General features: G+C 42.5%; 1 long non-coding RNA gene across 3 annotated transcripts; it reads left to right on the forward strand.

Annotated features, from left to right (window-relative positions):
* The first annotated feature begins 362 nt into the window (after positions 1 to 362).
* LOC136499103 (uncharacterized) lies at positions 363 to 3,147 on the forward strand. 3 transcript variants are annotated; one of them, XR_010769902.1, is made up of 8 exons: positions 363 to 1,007; positions 1,145 to 1,239; positions 1,336 to 1,874; positions 2,002 to 2,032; positions 2,169 to 2,262; positions 2,392 to 2,485; positions 2,638 to 2,717; positions 2,979 to 3,147. It is a non-coding gene; the product is annotated as an uncharacterized lncRNA (long non-coding RNA). The 3 variants fall into 3 exon arrangements; XR_010769900.1 differs by having other exon boundaries at positions 1,336 to 2,032; positions 2,334 to 2,485; XR_010769901.1 differs by having other exon boundaries at positions 1,336 to 2,032.
* Positions 3,148 to 27,594: the final 24,447 nt, after the last annotated feature.

Here is a 27,594-nt window from a genome sequence, read left to right on the forward strand (position 1 = left end):
CGGAGCGGGACCCGGCGATCCGGCGGAGCGTTCCGTCCCGAGAGGTGGCTCCAAGGCGGCGGCGAGTTCGATTCGGTGGACGCGGCGTGGTAGGGGCGAGCGCGCAGGCTGTGGAGCGAGCGCCGCCGCTCCGCTCGCGCGCCGCGGGCGGGTTAACGGAGCAGGCCGATCCTTAACACCCATACGCTTCCGTGTACACATAGGCGCCTGACAGTGGGTCAGTGTACGCAGAAGGCGTACTAAATTGTATGGATGAGTGAGGCATTAAATTATAATTGCAAATCTTCGAATAGATAAATTGTAACGGCGTATCTCCGAACTCGAAAAATTGTAATAATGTGAATCAAAAACTCCCTTAGAAAAAACGCTCCTCCAGCCCTCGACTCGTCCTCTCCGAACCCTAGGCGCCTCCGCCGAGCCCGCCCTCGCCGTTCCCGTCGCTGCCTCTGCGCCGCTTGCATCCCCGCTGCAGCCCCCCTCTCCCTCCCTCCCGACGTGGTGGCACTGCGGGATGCCTCCCTCCACGCGCTTCGCAGGCCGCACGCTGGTACAGCGCGGCGCCGGCTGCCAACGCCGGTGCCCGCGGTCGCCGGGCGTCCCCAGCTCCATTTGCTGTAATGTGGTTTATACATAGCCTAAAAGAGTTGCCCTAGTAATTTTGGTCCCTCTTTGCAATCTGTTTTCCCTGAAGAATCCATTTTTGTGTGTGTTTGGGGTATTTTCATGCATCAGTTTAGACCAGTTGGTTTTTGATTTTGTGATTTCCTAATTGTATACACGCGCATGTATTTGTAGTCCAAAATAAAATAGCCAACAATTCTGTATGAATTCTGATGCATATAAATTATTTCACCAGATGTGTAGTTACAGAATTGTTGCTGCTGCTGCAACCCTTCCCTGTGTTGTAATGGCTAAAATTATCTTTGTTGCTGCCCAGGTGCTTCATTCTGACTACATGTGCTACACAGATAATTTGAGATGGTTTGTGGTTCCTATTAACATAATAGGTGAATTCTGCGTCTTTCCCAGTTACATAATCTCATTGATATGAATGAATTTTCGTCCTCTGTTTCATCTATTGTGCCACATCTTTTGGTAGCCATAAAAGTAATCTTGATTTCTTGCGGGCCAATCGTTTCAGCAGAAGAAAATGGTGATGTTGTTTGCTTACATCATTTTTAAATGCTCAGTGAGGATATACTCTTCACATGTTACCTGGTCCAGATTATAACAGCTAAGGTAAGTAGAGTGCTTTAGTGTGCTACATCTGATTAAATGTACTTATATGTTTGGATTCTCTTATGAGTTTGTTTTTTTCCCTAATATAAAAATTAGGAACAAGTAACAAGTGATGGCTCTATGGCTACCTCAGCAAACCTACATGTATTCAAGCAAGTCATACCTCAAAATTGAAAGTTTCCCATGTATATAATGATGTGTTTATTTGCCTGCCATGATTTCAGCAGTTCTTTTGGTTCATTTTCTTTTGGGTTCAGTCAACAAATACACTTTTAAATAACGAGTGAAAAATACACGTGAAAGCCAAAGAACACTTTCCAAGTATAGGGAACATTGCCTATTGCACGATTAGTTCCCCAACAGCAATGTAGTGGTACTGGTCATGGTTTGTATTTGGAATGGACATGTATGCCTTCATTTTAGTACCTGTTCTGCTGCTCCGTAATTTCATATTCTGCTTATTGCTTGATTGGTTCGGACAGTCGTGTATTAATACCGTGAATGTTTATATTTGCAGTGCGCAGCTGCTGATCACTTTATCAGTAGTTGTGTCTATTCTGATTGGTGTTTGAATTCTGAGTTCCATTACTTCTCCATATCTGTGTTTACAGTGATTCTCTATAGCTCCCGATTTGGTATGTGCAACTTCATAGTTTTTGGTGATCCAAATGTTGTTTCCAACATGTGTAAATTACTATTGCATACGCTACTAATTTTGGCCAACATATGGTCCCATTTTTACACTTTAATATTATAATACAGGCTACAAGAATTTTATGCGGCTGTTGCCCAGGTAAGGTCTCATGAACTGTTTCAACCAATATCGAATTTATTTGACTGTGTACCGATCAATCAATTGTTCTTATAGGAGCTTCTGTAAGTTTTTAGATTTCCTTGCCTATCCATCTAACTTCTGATGACCTGTGCAGCTATCCGATTTACAGTAGGAAGTGACAACCAGTTGGACTAGGGAATGTGCATGGATGTGGTTGCGTCTATTCAGATTGGTGCTTCAAGTCTGAGGTTCACTTCGATTACTTTTCTACATATGTGTCTAAAGTGGTTTCCTATAACTTTCTATTTGGTGTCTGCAGCTTCCTATTTTTTCGCAATCCAAATGTTCTTCCCAACATTTGTAAATTACTATTGCAGAGGCTTGGAATTTTTGCCAACATACAGTCCCATTCCTACAATTTTATAGTGTAATACAGCCTACAACAAATTTATGCAGCTGTTGCCCATCCAGGTAAGGTCTCATGAAGCGTTTCAATCAATATTGAATTTATTTGACTATGTACCAGCCAGTCAATTGTTCTTATACGAGCTTTTGCAGGTTTTTAATTTCCCTTGCCTATCCATGTAAACTTATGATGATCTATGCTGCTATCCGATTTACAGCGGGAAGTGACAACGAGTTGGACTGCGGGAATGTGCACGGATGTGATTGCATCTATTCTACTTGGTGCCTCAATTCTGAGGTTCACTTCGATTACTTTTCCACATATGTGTCTATAGTGATTTTCTATACCTGCAGTTTTGTTTGTGCAGCTTCATATTTTTTGGCAATCCAAATGTTCTTCCCAACATGTGTAGATTACTATTGCATACGATACGATTTTTTGCCAACATATGATCCCATTCTTACAATTTTTAATTGCAATTCGGGCTACTACAAATTTATGCAGATTTAGATTTGCTTCAACAGTAATCTGATCTATGCTTTTGGTTTTCTTTTGTAGGAACATTCCACAATAATGCATTTACACTTGTGTGATGCCATTATATGAATGGTTTGACAAAAAAAGGCAGCTGCAGCCTGCTATTAGCCTCATTATTTCTTTGTATTATGAATGCCTACACAGATTTAATTAATCTGTCACAATTTTGGAGTCCACATTTTAGCATTTACATAATGCTTTCTGTATTAGGGTATTTTTGGCTGCATATTTTGACTTTTACATGATACTTCATGTATTTCTCCTGGTCATCAGTTCCTATTCTCGCTGCTCCCCGCGCATTGCTCGGGGAACTGACTAGTATGCAAATATTATTGTACAACTACTACAGTTTACTTATATATGGCGCCTTTTTCTAAAAAAAATATATGGCACCTAAAGCGCCTAAAGGAAGTTGTTGAAAACGAGAAGGACTGTGCACGGTAGCTTGTTCTCCCTGTAGCTCGGAAATCCTTGTAAACGGTACTGATGAACAAAGCCAACACATGACGATAGTGCTAAGTATCTTTCTTTGTGGATTTTTATTTTTTTGATGTTATAAGGTTTTTCCTTGTGGGACGGTGAGAGTACTATGTTAGGTACCAATCCATGTAAAAGAGAAAGTAATATACCGTATCACCTAATATTGAAAGGACAAAATTTCTTCCTTTGTCGCTCGGTTCATCACTTTCTCCCTTGTCTGTCTGTCCCTCCACTCCTCCGAGAACAGTAATACGTGATAAATTATATATAAGAGTACTAATTAGTTTAAACTTATATGTATATTGTTTGATAAGAGCCATTGTCGCGCACCTCACTATCAACCACACATCGTGCACCACTGCACCTCATTGTCCCGACCATTATCTTAACTCATGACACATGTTAAAACAAGTTAGAACAATGCATTTGCAGCCATGTAGAATAATTTTTCGAGTCACAAGTTGTCTGAGTGACCACGCAATAAGTTATACATTTGGTTGCAGAACATAAACTAATAAGTTGCAAAACATAAATAATACCATCCACAAAGAATCATCTTGCATGTCGTCATAGAAAAGTAGTAGTAAGTCACTAAGCCATATGTACGCCTTCTCGATGGAAACAAGGTAGCTAGTATATATCTTTGTGCAGGAATCATCGAGCCAGTTTCCCAAGAAATGTACATGTATTTATATGTATGCATGTCAATGTTTTCCTAAACGGTAAACGAACTTTACACGGTCGCCCTTCGTTTAACGTTTAGGCTGTTTATACGGTGTTTAAACGAAGTTAAACGGTCTAAATGGTTTTGTACTTTTTAAAAAAATACATATAATTATATATGTGCATGTAAAAAATCAAGTATTCTAGCATTTATACATATTTATCCGAGTAAAAATCAATTATTTTGGTATGTATATATATTTATGCATGTGAAAAGAACCAAATATAGATATTTATGCATGTAACATATCAAGTGTACACATTTATAAATATAATAAACTTAAGTATACAAATTTATCCATACAAAACTGAACTAGATTTACCTCGTGTTCGCCTAAACAGCTGTTTAAACAACTGTTTAGCTTTTAATGCTGTTTATCTCCATTCTGTTTAGACCGTATAGACCGTTTTTCCCGTTTTTTTTTTTGACCGTTTAAACGATCAACCGTTTAATTTCCGTTTACCCCGTAAACAAAATAGTTTATCACCGTTTACCGTTTACTGGCCGTTTAGGCGAACACTGATGCATATACGCAAATATTCTTGTACAACTACGAGAGCATACAGTGGCGGAGGACGAAAAAAATTAAGGTATTGCGAAATCGATAACATAGATATCAAAAAATTCTCGCTAAATTGGCTCTTACACATACAAAATATGAAGACCCTCACCTACTATATAAGTAAAAACATTTAGAACAAATAAAAAGATACAAGTGAAGTTAATAGACAAACCAAGTGACAATGAACTTCAATTGCGTCTAGGCGACGTAGGCAATTTCACCAGCCTATCTTTCTTTTTCTAAAGTGATTTCTTAATCTTTTCAAGATTAATTCCTTTAAGTATCTCTCGTTCAATGTACCACGCTATTAATTTATGTTCACTGCGATTCATAAATTAATTAAACAAACTTAGTAATTAAGTAATAATCAAACATCCTAACTAATAAAAAGTTATACAAACAGGGAACTCTGTAACTCACCGCCCCTAGGACTGATGAGAAATTCAGTCTTAAGTCTTTCAGAGAGTCTTGGTGTCGGTGCGAAAAGTGACCAAGAAGTAAATATTTGTAGTTTTGTCATGCGTTGTGATCGGATGTGGCCTAGCACTCAATGATACAGGATTTATACTGGTTCAGGCAACAGGCCCTACGTCCAGTTGAGGTCGGTCGGTGACTTTACTCCTGAGCCCAGGTGATCGAAGTTTGCTGTGGGGTTACAAACGAGTAAGGAATGAGAAGGGGATGTTAGAGGCCCGATCGGAGGAGCGTATGCTCTGTGTGTCTCTAGAGCTGTTGAGCTGTTGTGTTCTCGAGTCGTCGAGAAGGTCTGAGAGAGAGAGAGACCTTTCTTACAGGAGAGAGCGCATCCCCTTTTATAGTTAAAAGGGGTGGCCTTACAAGTCAGAGATAAAGAGAGTGAGTGTATACATGTGCTACCTAGTCTTGTTGCTCACGCCTTCGGATACGGGATGGCTGCCAGCGCCCACAACACTGTTTATGCCCAGACGCGTCTGGCAGGCTCTACCGTGTTCACCCGGTAAGACAAACGACGGCGCCCACGACACTGTTTATGCTCTGGCACGTCTGACAGGCTTATTTACACCAGAATTTGAGAGAAGAGTTGCAGGGACTTGAAAGCTCCCGAGATCATGTCATCGAGGAATCAGTTGCGTGTAGATCGGAACCAGCTGATTCAGATGCAGCACTGGAATCGGCTTTCTTCAGATAGAGCCAGCAGATAACGACAGAGGCTACGATCGGTGCTGGGATGAGACATGCTGGACTCTACAAAAAAGGAAAGATTAGAGTCCAAGTTATCTTAAATTAGGAATGTTTTTATTTATGCCAAAGATTGTAACGAATCATGCTCAAGTAGGATTCATATTTAGACTCCGGGTATAAATATCAAATCCCGGCTATTGTAGAAAGAACACAATCAATCAAATACAAGTCAATTACTTTTTTCAGCTCCGGTCACCCCTTAGGAGTAGGAGTAGAGTAGATCTCGGCGAGTTCTTCAGCGAGTATGGCTGCATCAATCCGGTCAACCTCCACTGCTTATCTATAAGTACTGTCATGGTTTATACCTCCGTTCGTATGGCTGCATCGATCCGGTCGACCCCTACTGCGACTCTAGTATAGGCTAGTTATCGATTCTTGTCTAGTTCAAGTATGACCTGTGTGATTCTGCCTCACACCCCACTGCTTGAATTAGATCAAGGTTAAGTTATCGGCTCTACCTTAGAATAACAGTCTTTGGTAGATTCATTAAGTTACCGATATTGCTTATTGCTTTCATTGTTTATCTAATTACAACAATATCACTCTGCCCGATTGAGATTGATTTGGATCGGCCTTATATCTTGTTTAGCCCATCGTTTGTTGATCTAAAACTGATCTAATCTACACCTTAAACGATGAGTTATGTTTTATAGGCTGTTTTATGTCAATCTTAATCGTGCATAGCGTGTGGTTAAGGCATGTTGCGTCTCGAGTAGATCTATTGGCTAGCGAAAACCATTCCATGGCCCGTTATCACGGCCTGTGTGATTTTGCCTCACACCCCACTGTTAGCACCGTGGAGTGGGGATCATTATTTAGTAGATCTATTCCTTGTAAGACATGACCCTAACTGTGCGCTATGCCTGAATCGGCTGTTTTAGTCAATATCGAGCGCTTTTATGAACAGTTCGCATCACGAGACCGTTGAAGTAAAGATAGGTTGAAAGATGTGTTAGCCCCATGATCTTATTATTGTATTACGACTTGTATGATTCTGCTTCATGCCCCACTGATATTAGTAATGAGTTAGGGTCGTCGAGTCTATTGTTGTTTCTACGGCCTGTATGATTCTGTCTCATGCCCCACTGGTCATAACGATAGATGAGATCTAACATGTTCATTAGATTTATCTTTATCAAATGGTTAAGTGGTGTTGAATTGTTTCTTTATATAAAAAGGGGTTCGATTACTTATAATCATTGGCTCAGTATAAACCAATCATCATCAACATCTTATTGCCATTGATTAATATTTGTTCAAATAATGATGATTCCTGAATGATAACCGATTCTTCTTGCATAATCATATGAGTTTTAACCGATTTATTCTTATGAATATGCTAGAATCGACTATTTAGTCGATCTCCTCTCATATCGGCTCTCAGGGCCGCACATTCGGGACTGTCTGGCAACACCGGCAAGTTCGTCCTTAATTACTAATAAACTTTCTCTCCTTGTCAATTGCAGGTTCAAATTGACTGGCACATCTCAGGAGGGTTGGGCAGGATCGACCATCCCTACGCTGAAGCTAGGCGGATCTGCTCCATCGAGCGGACTCTTTCAGCTTGCTACGTGTGTACTTGGCTCGGGATGAAATTCTGTGTCGACACACGTTTCTGGCATGCCCAGTGGGACCCCACAATCGTCATGGCGGCTTACAACAATGATGACATCCTTATGGTACATTATGAAGACCTACCCGATGGATATAAGGGTATCATCAGCAAAGCTACAGAAGAGTTTTAGAGCAAGTGTTTGTTGTCCTACACCAAAACACACGACAACACAATTCTTCAGAAATTTCCACTACCAAGAGTTCTACTACACGGGCAGATAGATGCAACTGAAGATGAAGACAGGCGTTTCTTTACAGAAGTTGTAGACAAATCTGTTCGTGATGCCATATCAAGCCGTAATGAAGCTTTTGTCGACGCATTTCACAACGCCGTGAAGGAGGCGATTCAGAGGATTCCAGTTGGTCAGGTTGGATCGGCTTATTACAACATTCTAGATCCATCGACTCAAGGGACTAATCAAGTTAGTACCAGCCATCAAAAAGCAGCACCAGCTGGTAATGGTGACATCCAGGCAATTCAAGGTTCATCTGAATAAGCTCAAGATACTACTACGCATCAAATACAGTATAATCCTGGACCATCAGTACAGCATGTGCAACAACCGGCGGGGCAAGGTCAGAATTAGGTGATCAATTTTGGCACATCAGGCCACATACCATCGTCGGCTCAAAAAATAGCACCATCACTTCAAAGGATCCATAAAGATATAGATCCTTATGTCTACAATCAGAGACTTCAAGCAGCAAGCCAGCAGAGGACCCAGTAGATCGAGATTCCACAAGGGTATCACTATGGCATAGATTATAACACCCTCCACATGATGCCAAATCTAGGATATCAAGGCACACGAGATTTCAATCCATAGATGGGTCAGCAAGTACAAAGAAATCCAAATCCGCAAGCTGATGAGTTGCTGCTGAAGGTGACCGAGATAACGAAGAATCAGTTCGGTCTAAAGCCAAAAGGGCTGACCTTTTCGTACAAATGCCCATATCCAGAATGGTATGATTTGGTCGCTCTTCCCACAAATTATAGGCTCTCAAAGTTCGCTAAGTTCACTGGTCAAGACAGTATGAGCATGATAGAACATGTTAGTCGGTATCTTACACAATTGGGCGAAGCATCAGTTGAGGATGCCCATCGAGTTCGTTTCTTCTCCTTATCCCTATCAGGGCCAGCCTTCACTTGGTTTTCGTCACTACTAGTCAACTCCATTGCTAATTAGGCTGACCTAGAGAAAAAGTTTCATACATATTTTTACACTGGGACTAGAGAAAAGAAGATAACTGATTTGACAACCATAAGACAGAGGACTAATGAATTAGGCACTGAGTTTCTTCAGAGATTCTGAGATATTAGGAACTTGTGCTTCTCATTGAACTTGGTCGATGATCAATTAGCTGCTTTAGCCATCTAAGGAATGCTGCCAATGTGGAAAAAAGCTGCTGGGGCAAGAATTTGACAATTTGGGTCAATTGGCTCAACGAGTAGCAACGCTCAATAGCCAATTCCAGAGTATGCGCAGAGATACCCGATTCCAGAAGAGTACCACAGTAGCTGAAACTTATAATCCATATTCGATTGATGACGGCTATGAAGATGAAGAGGAAGAAGTTGCCATAGCTGAATGGAATTAGGGTAAGAAGACGGTAATGGTGCCAAATCCTTAGAGAAAAGGAATCGAAGAGAGCTATGACTTTGACATCTCAAAATCAGACAAGCTCTTTGACTTCTTACTTGAGAAGGGCCAGATCAAATTGCCGGATAATCATGTTATGTTACCCCTCGAACAGTTGAAGAATAAAAAGTTTTGCAAGTTCCATAATGCTACTTCTCATTCCACTAATGAATGCAGAATTTTCTGGCAGCATATATAAAGGGCTATTCAGCAAGGGAGGCTCAAATTCGATACGCCTCGGAAGATGAAGGTTGATGATAATCCTTTCCTAAGAGATAAAAACATGGTCGATGCCAGGTTGCTCAAAGGGAAGACTAAGGTCCTGACATCGGCCAAATCAAGAGAAGCTAGAACAGTTGATCCCAAGATGCAAATATCGGCTGATGAATACAGAGAGTTTATAAAACGTCATGATCAGCAAAAGAGCCGATATGAGCAGTGGGAAACGTCAAAGGGTGGAGCGACAAAGCCGTGAGTTACATCTCGGATCCTGTTGAATAAGTGGTAGCGGCAGAAGGAAAAGGATTATCAGCAATGATTAGAGGATCAAGAATACCAACGTCAACTGGAAGAAGAGAGGTATGAAAGGAAACAAGTCGGATCGCATTGGAATTGTCCTTTCTTTAGATATTGCTGGAATGAAGGTTTAAAGTTGCCTACTAGACATGACTGTTTGGAATGCAGCAATTAGTACTGGGGGTTTAGGCAATCTCAAACCAACCGCCGGTCTATCCATACCCAAGATACATATCATCATAATAACATGGATCAGCGCTTAAAAAATAAAAATATTCATGATCGGCTGGGAAAAAGAGTTGTAGATCAAGACTGGGCTGATTATGAAGAAGAGGGCGACCAGAGAGAACATATCTGGCAGGAAGGCCAATGGTGCCCCGGAGGATTGATAAGAAGCCAGAAGAGAAGGGTGCAGCGCCTAAGGAATAGAGAGTTGGAACAGGCTCAGGCATCCGATAAACCTCAAGTATGGCATGCAAAGCAAACAGCCGATAAAGGGCAACCATCGGCTAATATTCAAATGGCCTTTCTGTTGCCATCAGAGTTCAGAGCTCCGATAGATCAAGAAGTTTATTCAGATTTCGATGAGTCAGAGTATGAAGAGATAGTTGCCAAGTTGATGGATATACAACAAGCAATATTTGATAAGTCAGTCAAACATCGGCACTTGAAGGCTTTATACATGAAAGGTTTTGTTGATGGGAAGCCGATGAACAAAATATTGGTGGATGGAGGTGCTTCTGTCAATCTTATGCCTTACACTACTTTCCGTAAGCTTGGCAAGGGACCAGGAGATTTGCTTGAGACCGACATGACGCTTAGAGACTTCAGAGGTAATACATTCAAGACCTGGGGGGGCAATAAACGTCGAATTCATAATCGGGAGTAAAACTCTACTCACCACGTTCTTTGTCATCGATGGAAAAGGATCATACAGTTTACTCCTCGGTCGTGAATGGATTCACGCAAACTGTTGTGTGCCGTCAACCATGCATCAGTGTTTGATTCAATGGCATGGAGATGACGTCGAGGTGGTTCGCACTAATGAGTCTGTGAGCATCGCAACTGTCGATCTAGTGTTTTGGGAGCTACGAGACTTTGAGTGCTTTTCTAGCAAGTTATAGGAAGGGGGCTTCATTAAGATCAGCAATGAAAGCCAACAGCCGATGCAAGCGATTGGCTTTGAGAGTTTGTTTTAGTGAATAATCACAGATTCATGTCGGCAATTGGATTAAGGAAAAATAAGCATTATGTCGCAGAACCGACCAATTTATAAGAATACAAGTACAATGGCAATCCGCAAGCGGTCGCACTGTTATACTTGAACCCATATAAACCCGGTAGTCCGTCGAGTACCACGACAGGTCTCAATAAACGATTTACAACAACCAAGATCGTACAGGATTCAACATACATGCCACATATTATATAAAGTTCACAGATACTTTTCATCATCAGAGTACGAATAAAAGTTATTACAAACCGAGTTTGATAAATAAAGTGGAAGCAATTAAGTTCGAAGATAAAGTTTCCAACATAGTTTGATACAGTGCCAAGCCAGATCACGGTCCACAAAAGCAAAGATAGGAATTACTAAAGAAGCCTGCCCAAGGCTTACTCCTCATCCACGGTGAGATAGAAGCAACTCTTGCAATACCCATGATACACGTTGCCATCTGCAACAATGGGAAAAAATAAACCCTGAGTACGAGAAGGTACTCAGCTAGACTTACCTGTCAGGAACCAGAAATAAAATGACTCCAAGGATTATGCAAGGCTATATAAGTAGACGTAACTCGACAACATTTTTGCGTAAAAGCAATTGAGTCATGGTACAGTTACAATTTCTTTATCAGGTTAACTATAACTATCCATTTCTAGATTAGCAACTATCCTGTGCCAAACATGTGGTATATCATTTAGAAGCATACAATAGTAACCATAGCAGGTGTTGTAATTCCATATTCATCCGAACCATCATGTTTCATAACACAGTTACTACGATGTTGGAGCTAGTCAAGTTTCTCACTATCCGGGAGAGACGGCGATTCGAATCGATTTCAACCAGCTGGGAATTTATTCCTAACACAAACCCAGGTCTACCAGCCACGATAGCCTTAGGTCACCTTTGGTACAACTCCGGTACACATTTCGCGGGTCTGTACTGCGCCGCACCATCTGGAACACCAGATGCCAGGATGCTCAGGCCAAGCATGCCCTTGGGCTCAGTCTGATCGTTCCTCGGAAGGAGCGCACAACAGAACGATTCCCGGCCTGAGTTGAATTACTCGGCTTCGTGGTCGGAACGAGTTATCCGGCCAGCTAAGTGAGAGGCATGCGTTCAATCTTGTCAGAAGTTCCAACAATGGTACGGTCCTTGATCGACACAGACGGGGATAGATCCACACCCAAGACCTCCATGTCTTGTTGCTTCTCTATCGACCTCCCGTCCGGTCTTGATTTACTTTTACCTCATGGTTCTGTTCCACGATGGCAGATATAGCCAACCGTGCTCCGGTATCCACCTATATCTCGCAGGTGACAGGATATCACCCGACTTCTACCGGTCTAAGCATGGCTAAGCATTTATTCGATCCTGGACCTATACCGGTTAAAGGTGTAATATCTGGACAAGGAATGTACATGCATCAAGTGGTTTCATTCAACTCTTATAACCTAATACATCAACCATAAATACATAAGTAAACATTTGTAAATTACTGGGAGACTTATAATGCTCTGGGGCTTGCCTCGTAGAAAGGAAGTAGGGCTGTGGTCAGGACACTCCGGAAGCTCTTCAGGGTTCTGCTCCACGCCTTCGGGAGCTGCGGCTTGCGGATCCTCCTGCTGGTTCCCTTCCTCTACTTCTTCGAATTCCAGCAACGTGATCTCTTCCTCCGATCCTAGATGCATGAGTATGGCATAAGTATTACGAATGCATATATGTTAACAAGTGCATCGTTTATTGAGTAGGTGCATATCTCTTCTCGATTATTACTTAACTACTTCTACAATGCATCGACTATGCCACAAACAGTAGCTACTTGTTTCACTCATAACTGGAGTTCTACTAATCCAAAAACAGTGATCCTGGACTTTCTGGAAAGCATATCAAATTCTCTACAACTTTGTTATTAACCATTTTTACAGTACACATCAGTTTCAACATGCAACTCATCAAACTCTAGAATCAGTCCGGAAACTATTTAATGTGCAATATAAAGTAATAATACTTCTACTTCATGTAATCATTCAAAATTTGACAACATAGAATCTACCAACAGTTTAAGCATACCAAATACATTTAAGATAATATAATGGTGAAGCCCAAACTATTTATTTAATTGCCTTTATTATTTTATTTAGATATCTAGGTTAAATAATAAACATATATCAGATATATTTCATAAATTCTCAAACATTTACAGTGCATTACTAATGCTATGAAAGGACTACTATAAAAATTTCATGTCATTTTACCAAGCAGAACATCCTATACAAAAATGATAAGGTAGCAAGGCTTGAAATAGCATAAATGGAAAACCCTATTGAAAAGTGTTAAGCAACAGATTTTATATTTTTCTTAGCATCCATATGGTACTAGGATTACCTCCAACAAATTTCATAAATTTTGGACTCATAATTAATTTATAAAAATTCATGCAAGGATTAACTATTCATAAAAGAAAAATCTATAACTATAAATCTACACATGCACTGGTCCTCAAATTTTTACCAGAGTTCATATATGCTAAGACTAGCTTACCACAAAAATTTCATAATTTTTGGATCACAGGAACTCTTGATATAAAATAAACAAATTTGAATGCATTCAAAAGCACATTTCAAATCCCTATTTAAATCTCAAAAAATTTCTACTGCACAAGTCAAGAACATATTTTTCCTAAATACTACACTTCCTAAGGAACACTCACCAATTTATTTCACAAATTTAGGAGCTATCAAACTGAAGATACAAAAATAACAAAACACATGAAATCAGGATTTAAATCTGAAAAGAATGAACTAGCTTTCTCTTATGTCGCTGACCGGTGGGACCTACGCGTCAGTTGGACCCACACGTCATCGAGACGGAAACAGAGCCGGCGGCGCCTCTCTACGGATGCGGCCAGAGCTCGTCGACGGCGAGGTTGTCGGAGGTGACATCTTCACCAGACTTTCTACTCGACCTAGCGCATCTAATGAGCCAGTTGGCCGGCCCTATTGTCGACTCTAGAGATGACGGCGGCGGCCATGGCGGAGCGGCAGGGCTGGACTATGGCGGTACGCCGGTAGAGGCCACGGCGAGGCACAAAGGGGCGTGGACGAGCTTCCCTGGCCTTAGGCGAACCTAACGTGCATGGCTACACGGTCTACGGTGGAGGGACGCGCCCCAGCCACGGTGACGGGCGTGGCGGGGAAGCTCTGACGAGCTAGCGCACGGCGCTGCTGCTTACCAGGTGTGGTCAGCAAGCGCGGGTGGAGGCAGTGGGTCGCTGGGGATCCTGTGGTGCTGCTATGGTGACGAGAAGGCGGCTCGGTGCGAGCTTGCGCGGGCTATGGCGACGGTGGAGCTGTGGGAGCTCGGCGGCTGCTGCTGGCGCTGCGAACGGCGAAGGAGAGCCGGGAAAATGTGAAATGGGGCGTTGGGCGTTGTGGGCGGGTGCTGGCATGTTGAAGGCGCACGTCGGCCTGCCTTGGCCGCGCTGGGCAGAGCGCCAGCGACGCGCGGCCACGCTCCGCGCCACACGGCGACCACGGCCTGAATCGGTCGGCCACTGACGATGTCGATTCAGTTCGTTTCAGTGAACCACACCGAGCCTGACGACGCATGTTCACGTTGAACAAACTCTTAATCCGTGGACTTTTGGCCAAAACTTCCTAAACCGAAATTGTAGACCTATGTACCAGCTACAATACTTGTTCTAATTCGCAACAGAAACAGAGAAAAATCATGCTCAAGGTTGGCTTGTCAGGCTGTCAGTGTTCATGACTTAGCAAAATTTGCTAAGTGTTGAAATTGTTGATTTCTCTGATTTTTGTGATCCAAATTCACACATGTTAGGAGCTGAATCAGTCAAAGACCCAAAAATAAAAGTTGTTCCTAATGTCAAACACTACAACTTTGCTTCAGTGAACTCCTCCATGCAAGGTCTCTAGCACCTAGTTCAACTTTAGTCAAACATGTCACTTTGAAATGATGATACATACTCAAACCATGACTAAATGACCAAATTAGCCCTAGCCCTAAATACCAAAGTTGTTCATAATGATATCCTAAGCATGTTTAAGCAATTTACAAGGTCATTCAATCATTTTATGTAGTAGTCACTCATAGAGCTAGTTAGGGCAATCACAGGAAACATGCCTTAAAGGCTTGATTAAGAAAAGTGACTTTCATGAACAATGTTCTAATTGCTAACCCAAGTGTGGTTACATGTTTTCATTCATGATCATTTGTAGATACATATGGAGACATGAAATAATGAGAAAGGTTGCATATGATAATGAAACATGCGATAACAAGCAAATGTTGCAGACGTTTCAATCAAATGTTTCAATTGTAAATGCTTGTTTATGAATGCGTGATGATCATGCTCATGTTATGCAAGTCAAGTTATGCAAGGCTAACACCCGAGGTGTTACAGCCCCTCCCCCTTATAAAAATCTCGTCCCGAGATTTGCAAGACCTACCATTCTTGGAAAAAGGCAGGATAAACTTCTCGTAGATAATCTTCTCTTTCCCACGTAGCATCTTGTTCACTATGATTGTTCCACACCACCTTATAGAACTTAATAATCTTACTCCTTGTTACTCTCTCCATCTCTTCTAATACTCGAATTGGCTTTTCTTCATAGGTCAAATCCGATTGGAGCTGCACGTTGGTGGGTGCAATGGCTTCTTCAGGTACTCAAAGACATTTCTTTAACTGAGAAACATGGAACACATTAAATATTGCACTCATCTTAGGTGGAAGTTGTAATTTATACGCAACCTTCCCTTTACGTTCCAAAATTTTGTATGGCCCTACATATCTTGGTGAAAGCTTCTTTTTCATCCCAAATCTTTTCACACCTTTCATGGGTGATACTCTCAAGTATACATAGTCACCCACTTCAAAAGTTAGTGGTCTTCTTCTTCCGTCGGCATAACTCTTCTGTCTTGATTGAGCTGCCTTCATGTGTTGTTGGATGATACGTACTTGCTCTTTGGCTTCATTGACAAAATCAATACCAAAGTATCTCCTTTCACCGGGCTCAATCCAATTCAATGGAGTTCTGCACTTTCTGCCATACAAGGCTTCAAATGGAGCCATTTTGATATTCGCTTGATAACTATTGTTATAGGAGAATTCAGCTAAAGGTAACCATTTCTCCCATGAACCTTTTGAAGATATAACACAAGCTCTAAGTAAATCTTCTAGGATTTGGTTCACTCGCTCTGTCTGTCCTAAAGTTTGCGGATGATAAGCTGAACTTCTGATTAGCTTGGTTCCCAAAGCCTAGTGTAAGTGCTCCCAGAAATGAGCTATGAACTATGGTCCTCGATCTGAGATTATAGTCCTGGGTACTCCATGCAGTCTCACGATCTGGGAAACATATAACTCAGAGTATTTCCCCACGTGATATGTTGTGTGAACTGGTACAAAATGTGCTGACTTGGTGAGACGATCAACAATAACCCATATTGAATCGTGACCTTGTGGCATCGTTGGAAGGCCTGTGATAAAGTCCATGCTGATTTTCTCCCATTTCCATCCTGGAATCGGCAATGGCTGAAGTAATCCAGCAGTTTTCATATGGATGGCTTTCACTCTACTGCAGTTATCACATCTAGCAACATAGGCTGCGATCTCTTTCTTCATCTTAGTCCACCAAAAATGGGTTCTTAAATCTTGATACATTTTACTACTACCCGGATGGATAGACAATTTGGATGAGTGAGCTTCTTCTAAAATTTGATTCCTTAGCTCACGGTCTTTTGGTACCACTAGTCGGTCCTCAAACCATAATACACCTCTTTCGTCCAATCTAAAATGTTTAGTTTCTTGCTCTTGCATTTTTCTCTTGATGTGACTTATTCCTACATCTATCTACTGTAGCTCTATGATTTTGCTCTCAAGTGAACAACTGATTGTGATATTATGTAGTACAGCAAGATGTAACAAGTTGAATCCATCTTCCAACAATGCTTCCACAGTGTTGCAATGGGACTTCCGACTAAGTGCATCGGCTACTACATTTGCTTTACCCGGATGGTAATGCACTTCTAAATTATAGTCCTTAATCAATTCTAACCATCTTCGTTGTCTCATGTTCAGTTTAGGCTGGGTAAAGATATACTTGAGACTTTTGTGGTCAGTATAGATATGACATACATTGCCCAACAAGTAATGTCTCCATATCTTTAATGCATGAACAACGGCTGCAAGTTCCAAATCATGTGTAGGGTAGTTGACTTCATGTTTTCTCAATTGCCGAGAGGCATATGCAATTACTCTCCCTTCTTGCATAAGTACACATCCCAAACCTATTCCTGATGCATCACAAAATACATCAAACGGCTTTTCAATGTCTGGTTGTGCTAACACAGGTGCTATAGTCAACAAAGTTCTAAGGGTGTGAAAAGCTGCTTCACATTCTGGTGTCCATTGGTACTTCTCATCTTTCTGAAGTAGTCTGGTCATAGGCTTAGCTATCTTTGAGAAATCTAGAATAAACCGACGATAGTATCCTACTAACCCTAGAAAACTCCGAACTTCGTGAACCGAAGTTGGGGCTTTCCAATCCATGACCTCTTGTACTTTTGATGGGTCTACTGAGATTCCATCTCTTGATAAAATGTGACCTAGGAAAGGTACTTTGCTCATCCAAAATTCACATTTGCTAAACTTGGCATATAGCTTATGCTCCCTCAGTCTGGATAGGACAATCCTCAGATGCTCCTCATGATCTGACTCATTTTCTGAATAAATCAATATGTCGTCGATAAACACGACCACAAACTTATCAAGTTCGGGCATGAATACCGAGTTCATCAGGTACATGAAATAGGCTGGAGCATTTGTTAGTCCGAAAGACATAACCAAATACTCGTATAAGCCGTACCTAGTAGAGAAAGCAGTTTTAGGTATATCCTCCGGTCTGATCTTTATCTGATGGTAATCGGATCTCAAATCAATTTTGGAAAATACTTTTGCCTTTGCTAATTGGTCGAACAAGATGTCGATGCGGGGCAATGGATATTTGTTCTTGATGGTCACAGCATTGAGTGGTCTATAATCTACACACATTCTCAGTGACTTATCCTTCTTTTTCACAAACAAGGCTGGACATCCCCACGGAGATGAGCTAGGTTGGATAAGACCCTTGTCTAATAGATCTTGCAATTGAACCTTAAGTTCCGCTAACTCATTGGGTGGCATTCTATAGGGCCTTCTGGATATGGGTGTAGTACCTGGCACTAACTCGATCTTAAATTCCACGTCCCTATCCGGTGGTAGACCTGGTAATTCTTCTGGGAATACATTCGGAAACTCACAAACCACGGGGATATCACATATTGTGGTGGTTTGGATAGCACAAGCTAAATGTTGGGGTTCGAAATCACGGGAGAGTGGGACTAGAAAAGCATTCCCTCCCGTGGGTTCTCTCAACATAATAGTGAGGGTGCTAGTGTCAATAAGAGCACTATGATACTTCATCCAATTCATGCCTAAGATTACACTTATCGACAACCCCAGCAATATTATCAAATCTATTGTGTACTCCCTCCCTTGTATCGAGATGAGTACATTTTTGACTATCTTTTTGGTAGCAATAGTTCCCCCTGCTGAACTTATGTTAAAACCCCCTTTGCTTACTTCAATTATTTCTTGATCATGTCTAGATGCAAATGCTTGACTCATAAATGAATGAGAAGCTCCCGAATCAAATAAAACAACAGCAGGATGCTTGTTGACAAGAAACATACCAGCCGTGACAACTTCTCCGACGGGCACTTCCTCCATAGCGGTATAATGCACTTGTCCCTGATGTGCCCTGGCATTCGCCTGTCTCTGATTGTTCTGATTCTAGTTGCTATTCCTCTTGGGGTGGGGGCATTCCTTGGACTAATGACCCAGTTGGTTGCAGTTAAAACATGGTTGATTACTTCTGAATCCAGTGGAGCTGTCCTGATTGCCATTTCCTTTTAGTAAGGCAATAGTGAACGCCTTATGGAATGGTTTCTGTGGCCTATTATTCTGAGCTTTCGGTGGTGGAGGCCTAAACTTGGGTGCAGGTGGACGGAATTGTGGCTTAGCTGTGATAGGTGCTTTTGACTAGAAGGACCCGGATGCACCGGCCTCATATGTCCTTTTGCGACCCTTAGCAACTGCATGCAGGTTGTTGTGGTTTTCTTGGGTCAAGGCATCACTAATAAACTCATTGTACGTGGCACATCGAGAATTTGCCATAGTCTTCATCAGTTTAGTACCCAAACCTCGCTTGAAACTCTCTATCTTTTTCTCTTCAGTATCCACGAAACTTGGAGCATATCTTGACAAGTTGTTGAATGCGTGCATATATTCTATGAGTGACTTTGTTCCTTGAGTGAGCCTCATAAATTCGGCTGCTTTCATGCGCATCAGGCCCGGGGGAATATGGTGTCCCCTAAAAGCCAGCTTGAACTGTTCCCAGGTCACTCGCGCATTAGTAGACAGAGACGATAGGAAGTGCGTCCACCAGATTCCTGCTGGTCCTTACAGCTGATGAGAAGCATATTCAGCTTTCAGGTGCTCTGTGACCCTTAGCAGACGAAATTTTTGCTCAATGGTATTCAGCCACTCATCGGCCTGCAGTGGTTCCTCAGCCACCTTAAAGATCGGAGGCTTCGTGTCCAGAAACTCCTTGAATGTACTGTGCTAATTTGGCTCGGCCCCTGGTTGATGTGGGTGGCCACGAGCAGTGTTTTGCGCAATAAGGCGCAAAGCTTCTTCCATTGTCCTCTGGTTCCCCAGGAACTGGGTAAAGAACTCCTGAGCAGACGGTGGCGGTGGGGGTGGCAAGTCATCCTGGTTGCCATCCTGGCTGCGACCAGCTCCAGCACGGGTGCGCGTCATCTGCGAAGTTGCAACAATAAGCGATTATTGGTTGATGTCAAGAGATTGCAGATGAATTAGGTACTCATGCCAAACTGAAATTACTGGAGAAAATTCTCAAAAGCACAATAAACAGAGGCATAACAATTCATTCTCGCAACATGACATCACCAGTTTGACCACTTATCGAGCTCATAACGCATGCAAATTTAATCGTGATTACCGACAACGGACTGGAATTGCATTGATGTTCATCCAAACGTGCGATTAATCAACATTACATGATAGTCGGGCTTACAAATGCCAAATTCAAGCTACAGGTCCATTACATGAATAAAGGTGATACTTTTAGTCCTTCCACTAAGTGCTAAGCGATCTAATCCTCATCATGATCACTATCGAGGTCAGACGCAGGATCATCTCCTTCCTCAGGTTCTACTTCTTCTTTAGGCTCCACTTCTTCTTCTCCTTCCTCATACCCTTCTAGATCCATTTCTGTGGCTCCAGGTGGGACATAAGGGTGGAGCTGATTGTTCAGCAGATGAACCTCTTCATGTAGATTATCGTTGTATTCTTCCGCATTGGCCAGCTGCTGTCCCAGCTTAAACTGTTGAGCTCTCAGGACATCTTCCCTGGACCAAGCTGCATTTCGCTGGTGAGTTAACCGAGTCATCTCTTCAGTGAGCCTCTCAATCTCGATGTCGTGCTCCCTCTGAAGCTGACGTCGATCCTCGTGGGCATGACCAAGAGCACCAGACACACGTCTGAGGCTACCTTCAACTCCATCTAACACTCTCATCATTGCGAACATGGCGCTCATGGCAGGGTTGTCACTATTCTGCCCTTCTGCTGCACCGATCTCCAAGGGTCTTCCTCTTGCCTACTGCCATGAGTCAGTGGAGGGGTTGCCCCTCGAAAAAACTCCAACCAAAGCGGCTGCCAGTTCCTGAGGAAAACGATCCATGATATCTCTCAGGATCCCAAAGGCTGCCCTAGCAGCTGCTTCTTCAGTAGTCTTGCCAGTTGACTCATAACACCAGCCTGTCCACTCAGAATCGTCACCTCGGGGATGAACAACGGCCTCCACAGTAACTAAGAGACCTTCTCGCAACCGCTCATTCGCCCAGAAGTAGCGGGGTTCCATTCCATCAAGATAGCCTACATAGCTGAGCACTCTCCACAAGAGTGTAGGCATCCCAAACTCTCCAAGGAATGTGTGACGTTGACGGGTACATGGAGCAAGCTGACGGCTAGGAGCTCTACCTCCGGTGGACTTGCGAGCAGTCTGCTTGGTGCGTGCCATCTGCACCATTAACATGTACCCCTTGGTGAGACAATGCCATAATGGATAAGAGTTACATAACCGAGTAAGAATTTTATAAGGGGAGGCACAATGTAATTATGTGAATGGTAATTTAACATGATGCATGCTCGTGCCGTACGTCCTCACAAACTTAGAAAAAATTTGTTTCTAACGGTAGACACGGTGGCATACATATGTTCTCTCATAAATAGCGTAACTAATCGAGCTATACGTTTCATTGTTAGTGTACCTGCATAAAATTTCATTTTAGCCCTAAACCCATAATGAAATATGCAGAATGTAATTATAAATACTTTCATATATGTATACCCATACATATACTTCCGTATCAATCTACCCGACAATAATTTAAACCCACAATTAAATACGTACCATATACACATGCAAGCATGCATACATAGCCGTACCAAAGCTAACTCTTCCCGACCGCACGCTCACATCTTGTGGTCATACACTCATCTTACCTTGGCGTAGAGGCATTTGATCCATACATTACCACTCAAGTGAATGGCATCCATACTATAGCACGCCGTATGGACGACGAAGTAGAAACCCCCATGTTAGTACTTAAATAGCCACCTAATAGTCCTTAATTTGGGCATAAGGAAAGTGATCATTGGCACACTTTAGATTTCAAATACCTATTATATAACTATTAGTCGCTAGAGAAGGGTTTTTGGAAAAACAAAAACTTTTGTTTTAAATACACTTGTGACAATTAACGTTGAACCTTGCTCTGATGCCAGCTGTCGCAGAACCGACCAATTTATAAGAATACAGGTACAATGGCAATCCGCAAGCGGTCGCACTGTTATACTTGAACCCATATAAACCCGGTAGTCTGTCGAGTACCACGATAGGTCTCGATAAACGATTTACAACAACCAAGATCGTACAGGATTCAACATACATGCCACATATTATATAAAGTTCACAGATACTTTTCATCATCAGAGTATGAATAAAAGTTATTACAAACCGAGTTTGATAAATAAAGCGGAAGCAATTAAGTTCGAAGATAAAGTTTCCAACATAGTTTGATACAGTGCCAAGCCAGATCACGGTCCACAAAAGCAAAGATAGGAATTACTAAAGAAGCCTGCCCAAGGCTTACTCCTCATCCACGGTGGGATAGAAGCAACTCTTGCAATACCCATGATACACGGTGCCATCTGCAACAATGGGAAAAATAAACCCTGAGTATGAGAAGGTACTCAGCTAGACTTACCCGTCATGAACCAGAAATAAAATGACTCCAAGGATTATGCAAGGCTGTATAAGTGGACGTAACTCGACAACATTTTTGCATAAAAGCAATTGAGTCATGGTACAGTTACAATTTCTTTATCAGGTTAAGTATAACTATCCATTTCTAGATTAGCAACTATCCTGTGCCAAACATGTGGTATATCATTTAGAAGCATACAATAGTAACCATAGCAGGTGTTGTAATTCCATATTCATCCGAACCATCATGTTTTATAACACAGTTACTACGATGTTGGAGCTAGTCAAGTTTCTCACTATCCGGGAGAGACGGCGATTCGAATCGATTTCAACCAACTGGGAATTTATTCCTAACACAAACCCAGGTCTACCAGCCACAATAGTCTTAGGTCACCTTTGGTACAACTCCGGTACACATTTCACGGGTCCGTACTGCGCCGCACCATCTGGAACACCAGATGCTAGGATGCTCAGGCCAAGCCTGCCCTTGGGCTCAGTCTGATCGTTCCCCGGAAGGAGCGCACAACAGAACGATTCTCGGCCTGAGTTGAATTACTCGGCTTTGCGGTGGGAACAAGTTATCTGGCCAGCTAAGTGAGAGGCATGCGTTCAATCTTGTCAGAAGTTCCAACAATGGTACGGTCCTTGATCGACACAGACGGGGATAGATCCACACCCAAGACCTCCATGTCTTGTTGCTTCTCTATCGACCTCCCGTCCGGTCTTGATTTACTTTTACCTCATAGTTCTGTTCCACGATGGCAGATATAGCCAACCGTGCTCCGGTATCCACCTATATCTCGCAGGTGACAGGATATCACCCGACTTCTACCGGTCTAAGCATGGCTAAGCATTTATTCGATCCTGGACCTATACTGGTTAAAGGTGTAATATCTGGACAAGGAATGTACATGCATCAAGTGGTTTCATTCAACTCTTATAACCTAATGCATCAACCATAAATACGTAAGTAAACATTTGTAAATTACTGGGAGACTTATAATGCTCCGGGGCTTGCCTCGCAGAAAGGAAGTAGGGCGGTGGCCAGGACACTCCAGAAGCTCTTCAGGGTTCTGCTCCACGCCTTCGGGAGCTGCGGCTTGCGGATCCTCCTGCTGGTTCCCTTCCTCTGCTTCTTCGAATTCCAGCAACATGATCTCTTCCTCCGATCCTAGATGCATGAGTATGACATAAGTATTACGAATGCATATATGTTAACAAGTGCATCGTTTATTGAGTAGGTGCATATCTCTTCTCGATTATTACTTAACTACTTCTACAATGCATCGACTATGCCACAAACAGTAGCTACTTGTTTCACTCATAACTGGAGTTCTACTAATCCAAAAATAGTGATCCTAGACTTTCTGGAAAGCTTATCAAATTCTCTACAACTTTGTTATTAACCATTTTTATAGTACACATCAGTTTCAACACGCAACTCATCAAACTCTAGAACAGTCCAGAAACTATTTAATATGCAATATAAAGTAATAATACTTCTACTTCATGTAATCATTCAAAATTTGACAACATAGAATCTACCAACAGTTTAAGCATACCAAATACATTTAAGATAATATAATGGTGAAGCCCAATCTATTTATTTAATTGCCTTTATTATTTTATTTAGATATCTAGGTTAAATAATAAACATATATCAGATATACTTCATAAATCCTCAAAAATTTACAGTGCCTTACTAATGCTATCAAAGGACTACTATAAAAATTTCATGTCATTTTACCAAGTAGAACATCCTATACAAAAATGATAAGGCAGCAAGGCTTGAAATAGCATAAATGGAAAACCCTATTGAAAAGTGTCAAGCAATAGATTTTCTATTTTTCTTAGCATCCATATGGTACTAGGATTACCTCCAACAAATTTCATGAATTTTGGACTCATAATTAATTTATAAAAATTCATGCAAGGATTAACTATTCATAAAAGAAAAATCTATAACTATAAATCTACACATGCACTGGTCCTCAAATTTTTATCAGAGCTCATATATGCTGTGCTTACCACAAAAATTTCATAATTTTTGGATCACAGGAACTCTAGATATAAAATAAACAAATTTGAATGCATTCAAAAGCACATTTCAAATCCCTATTTAAATCTCAAAAAATTTCTACTGCACAAGTCAAGAACATATTTTCCTAAATACTACACTTCCTAAGGAACACTCACCAATTTTTTTCACAAATTTAGGAGCTATCAAACTGAAGATACAAAAATAACAAAACACATGAAATCAGGATTTAAATCTGAAAAGAATGAACTAGCTTTCTCTTCTTATGTCGCTGACCGGTGGGACCTACGCGTCAGTTGGACCCACACGTCATCGAGACGGAAACAGAGCCGGCGGTGCCTCTCTACGGATGCGGCCAGAGCTCGTCGACGGTGAGGTTGTCGGAGGTGACATCTTCACCAGACTTTCTACTCGACCTAGCGCATCTAATGAGCCAGTTGGCCGGCCCTATTGTCGACTCTAGAGATGACGGCGGCGGCCATGGTAGAGCGGCAGGGCTGGACTACGGCGGTACGCCGGTAGAGGCCACGGCGAGGCACAAAGGGGCGTGGACGAGCTTCCCTGGCCTTAGGCGAACCTAACGTGCATGGCTACACGGTCTACGGTGGAGGGACGCGCCCCAGCCACGGTGATGGGCGCGGCGGGGAAGCTCCGACGAGCTAGCGCACGGCGCTGCTGCTTAAAGGTGTGGTCAGCAAGCGCGGGTGGAGGCAGTGGGTCGCTGGGGATCCTGTGGTGCTGCTGTGGTGACGAGAAGGCGGCTCGGTGCGAGCTTGCGCGGGCTATGGCGACGGCGGAGCTGTGGGAGCTCAGTGGCTGCTGCTGGCGCTGCGAACGGCGAAGGAGAGCCGGGAAAATGTGAAATGGGGGCGTTGGGCGTTGTGGGCGGGTGCTGGCATGTTGAAGGCGCACGTCGGCCTGCCTTGGCCGCGCTGGGTAGAGCGCCAGCGACGTGTGGCCACGCTCCGCGCCACGCAGCGACCACGGCCTAAACTGGTCGGCCACTGACGATGTCGATTTAGTTTGTTTCAGTGAACCACACCGAGCCTGACGACGCATGTTCACGTTGAACAAACTCTTAATCCGTGGACTTCTGGCCAAAACTTCCTAAACCGAAATTGTAGACCTATGTACCAGCTACAATACTTGTTCTAATTCGCAATAGAAACAGAGAAAAATCATGCTCAAGGTTGGCTTGTCAGGCTGTCAGTGTTCATGACTTAGCAAAATTTGCTAAGTGTTGAAATTGTTGATTTCTCTGATTTTTGTGATCCAAATTCACACATGTTAGGAGCTGAATCAGTCAAAGACCCAAAAATAAAAGTTGTTCCTAATGTCAAACACTACAACTTTGCTTTAGTGAACTCCTCCATGCAAGGTCTCTAGCACCTAGTTCAACTTTAGTCAAACATGTCACTTTGAAATGATGATACATACTCAAACCATGACTAAATGACCAAATTAGCCCTAGCCCTAAATACCAAAGTTGTTCATAATGATATCCTAAGCATGTTTAAGCAATTTACAAGGTCATTCAATCATTTTATGTAGTAGTCACTCATAGAGCTAGTTAGGGCAATCACAGGAAACATGCCTTAAAGGCTTGATTAAGAAAAGTGACTTTCATGAACAATGTTCTAATTGCTAACCCAAGTGTGGTTACATGTTTTCATTCATGATCATTTGTAGATACATATGGAGACATGAAATAACGAGAAAGGTTGCATATGATAATGAAACATGCGATAACAAGCAAATGTTGCAGACGTTTCAATCAAATGTTTCAATTGTAAATGCTTGTTTATGAATGCGTGATGATCATGCTCATGTTATGCAAGTCAAGTTATGCAAGGCTAACACCCGAGGTGTTACACATTAGTCCTGAAGATGAGTTCAGGCTGGCGTGTGAATACTAAATAAAATCCTAAGCACGGATCGGAATTAATTGATTTCTTAAAAGAGTTTTGTTTCGCTCAATGGACACTTGACCTGGGTTGATCAATTGTCTAACCTTTGGTATGAAAAGTTCTACAGCAAAATATTTAAAGGAACGTTATCCTAACATCTGATCAACATTTGATAGCCGATTCGTTCTCGGCTCTAATAGCCAGTACCAGGAAGGTATCGCCTCTAGTTCAAAAATGAAAGATCTTCAAAGACATAGAAGTCGATATGATATGTGTCACCTCCAGAGAAAGAAACAAAAGCAAAGATAGTCGTACACAAGGGCATTGCACTGAGACGCAATCATGAAAGAACAGGAGTCTTCATTTACCCTAAGTACAATCTAATCGAAGACCTTGTTCACCACATCCTGAGCGGATGTAATGTCTACTATGGCCTCCGCCGCTACGATGAATTCTTCTATCAAGTCCTCATGTCCCGCGGGGCCATCGCCAATCGGGAAGCCAACCTCCATGGCATGGAGGTCATGCCCAGTCTGGACCTGTGCCACGGTTAGTGCCATTGACGCACTGTGACAAACACCGTGGAGGGCAATCTCCCAGACGCGGGCCAGGATGTCTTGGAGATGAGCATCAATGTGGGAACCTCGAGCATTGACGGCGTCCGCGGCCGTGTTTGCCGCCAGTTGGAGAGACTCCAACTGCACCGTTTGGGCTAGTGATTACAGAAGACTATCAAGACAAAGGCAGTGGAAACCAAAATAGAAACATTCATGGAACTCATCTTACTTATCACCGCAGCGTCAGATTCAGCCAGCCACGCTCGAACGGCACTGGCCTTCTCCTCGGCCGCATTAAGAGCCAGTTGGAAGACCCCTAGGCGAGTCTCAAGTTGGCTGTTGTTCCGAATCGCCTCGGAATAGTGGTCCTCGGCCGCCCTCCATTCTCGGAAGAAGCACCGGGCATCATCACCGTCATATGAGTTGGAAGGACCTGACGATGAAGCCGGTGTGGAAGATGCAGCATCAATGGGTTTGTCGGTCCTGGGGAAAGGATGAAGGCTGTCATTCACAATGAACCTATAGGCGAGTCAGAATAGGTCATCATCATGAACAGAGGTTGCCAATCTCACCTCATGCATCAGAGACGCTGGTTCATCGGCATGTCTTCTGCTAGGATCTCCTCTGCTACGCGCTTACCTCGATTATCTTTGCCGGACATGAGAAATGATTGATCTACAGAAGAAAAGGAATAAAACCGCTACAAGGTTTTGGTAGGCAGAAGAGAGCGAAGGAACAGTTGCGA

Source organism: Miscanthus floridulus, chromosome 13 (assembly GCF_019320115.1).
Source record: "Miscanthus floridulus cultivar M001 chromosome 13, ASM1932011v1, whole genome shotgun sequence".
In the NCBI taxonomy this organism is placed as follows: Eukaryota; Viridiplantae; Streptophyta; class Magnoliopsida; order Poales; family Poaceae; genus Miscanthus; species Miscanthus floridulus.